The 2,500-nt window shown below is 45.7% G+C and overlaps 1 long non-coding RNA gene across 1 annotated transcript in view; it reads right to left on the bottom strand.

Annotated features, from left to right (window-relative positions):
• LOC121840869 overlaps positions 1 to 2,500 on the bottom strand; it is a 419,194-nt gene that overhangs the window by 255,843 nt on the left and 160,851 nt on the right. The window lies entirely within an intron of this gene.

The following is a 2,500-nucleotide window of genomic DNA, read 5'->3' on the forward strand; positions in this document are numbered from 1 at the left end:
TGTTGGATTATGTCAGTAAGATGCGGGAGAGACTGCACGCCGCATGTGCGTTAGCCCAAAAGTCTCTCTCCTCGTCTCAAAAACGCATGAAGTTGCATTATGACTAAAAGGCTGTTGGCCGTTCATTTGCACCAGGGGATCAAGTTTTAGTTTTGTTGCCAATCCCTGGCTCATCTCTGTCAGCACGTTTTTCTGGACCATATCTGGTGGAAAAGAAACTCAATGACACCAATTATGTGATAAAGACACCAGATCGAAGGCGTTCTTCCCGTGTGTGTCATGTTAACATGCTGAAAACATATTATGTGCGTGATTCTCCCGACAGCTCCTCAAGTAAGCCGGTCCAGCCCGCCGTCTCCAGTGTGGCTGCGGTGCTGAAGCCTGGCTGGGACCTAGATGAGGATAAGGAGGACGGGTTCGAGTTACGCCATACATTACAGCAAGGTGAGTAATTCAGGTATGTAATTCAGAGATGCTGAAGAAGTTACCCTCTCAAATGGAACATTTGGATAATGATCAAACTAAGGATCTTATCCTATTGATAAACAGTTTTCTCAGTGTGTTTCAGGACATTCCAAGTCGCACATCCATCTTGGAACATGACGTGGATGTGGGGAACGCTGTTCCTATACGTCAGCATCCGTATCGGGTTAATGCTAAGAAAAGAGAGGTAATGAAAAGTGAGGTAGCTTATTTATTACAGAATGACATGGCAAAACCCAGTAACAGCTCCTGGAGTTCTCCATGTATTCTTGTTCCTAAGCCTGACGGTACGTCCCGCTTATGTACGGACTATCGTCGCGTAAATGCAGTTACAAAGTCTGATTCTTTTCCTCTACCTCGCTTAGATGACTGTATTGATAGAATAGGCTCTGCTGCTTACATTAGTAAGTTAGATTTGTTAAAAGGTTATTGGCAGGTGCCTCTAACCTCTCGAGCTTCTGACATATCGGCTTTTGTTACGCCAGATAACTTTGTACAATACACTGTGATGCCCTTTGGCATGTGTAATGCACCTGCTACTTTTCAGCGGCTAGTTAACATTGTGTTTGAAGATGTGCCAAATTGTACTGCGTACCTTGACGATGTGGTGATTCATTCGTCTATTTGGTCTGATCATCTCTCCACTTTGAAAAGTGTGTTTCAGCGGTTGGAGAAGGCTTCTTTAACCCTCAATTTGGCCAAGTGTGAGTTTGGGAAGGCTACAGTGACTTACTTAGGGAAACAAGTGGGACGAGGTCAAGTGCGCCCAGTAACTGGCAAAGTGGAAGCAATTGTTGCTTTTCCTGCTCCCACTACTCGCCGCCAGTTGCGCAGATTCCTAGGGATGGTAGGGTACTATCGTACATTCTGTAGGAATTTCTCGACGGTAGTTGCTCCCCTTTCATCTCTGCTTAGTCCCAAGGTACCATTCAAGTGGTCCAAGGACTGTAACTACGCTTTTGAGTCCGCTAAAGCGCTACTTTGTAGTGCCCCAGTGCTTGCCGCCCCCAACTTTGACAAACCTTTTAAGTTGGAGGTAGATGCTAGTATTATGGGGGTGGGTGCGGTTCTCTTACAGGAAGATGAAGACGGAGTGGATCGGCCCGTCAGTTTCTTCTCCCGTAAGTTCAACTCGTGTCAGTCAAGGTACTCTACAATCGAACAAGAGACGCTGGCTTTATTGCTTGCCTTACAGTTCTTTGAGGTATATGTGGGCTCCAGTGCCTTACCTGTAGTGGTCTTCACAGACCATAATCCGTTGGTGTTCTTGAAACAAATGTACAACCAGAACCGCCGCCTTATGCGGTGGGCTCTGATTGTGCAAAGATATAATGTACAGATAGCTTATGTGAAGGGCTCGGCGAATGTGGTTGCTGACGCTCTATCACGGGTTTACTAACTGGGGATACGTTGGCATTTATAATTGCAAAACTAGGTTTGCAATTTTTGTGGTGGGCGTGTTACGTTCCCCAGATTATGTGTTGTAGTTTGTGTATTTGCATGTGTTTATTTCAGGAAATGGCTTCCTGAAATCCCTCAAGCAGCTGATTGGACGACTCCAGGGCTAATTGGAGAGCTGACCCCGCCCCCTCGTCAAGACACAGCTGTCTCCAATTACCCATTCCTTCAGAAGCTATATAAAAGCCAGTGTTCTGTTCAGGAGATCTCTTTTTGCTAGAGAGATTTGCTGGGAGGTCATTGTAGAGATTTTGCTAGACAGATTTTGCTAGAGGTTGATTTTGCTGGGAGTTCATTGCTGAGAGTTGGTATGTTTTGTGAGTTTGTTGCTCAGATAGAACTTATTTGATGTCCTTTGTTTCTTAGTTTGTTTGTGAAATTGTTTAATATTCTGTTTCATTTGTTCCCAGGGGGGGAAGGGGAAGGCACCTAGGGAGTGCTTAGGCAAGAGGCCCGCGGGCATACATATACCCGTAGCATATTCGCTGTCTAGACACACTAGGTAAGACCTGGGCGGACCACCCCTTGTATTTTGGTTAGGGCACCAGGTGGTGCTAAA

The sequence above is a fragment of the Oncorhynchus tshawytscha genome, linkage group LG25 (assembly GCF_018296145.1).
Source record: "Oncorhynchus tshawytscha isolate Ot180627B linkage group LG25, Otsh_v2.0, whole genome shotgun sequence".
Lineage (NCBI taxonomy): Eukaryota > Metazoa > Chordata > Actinopteri > Salmoniformes > Salmonidae > Oncorhynchus > Oncorhynchus tshawytscha.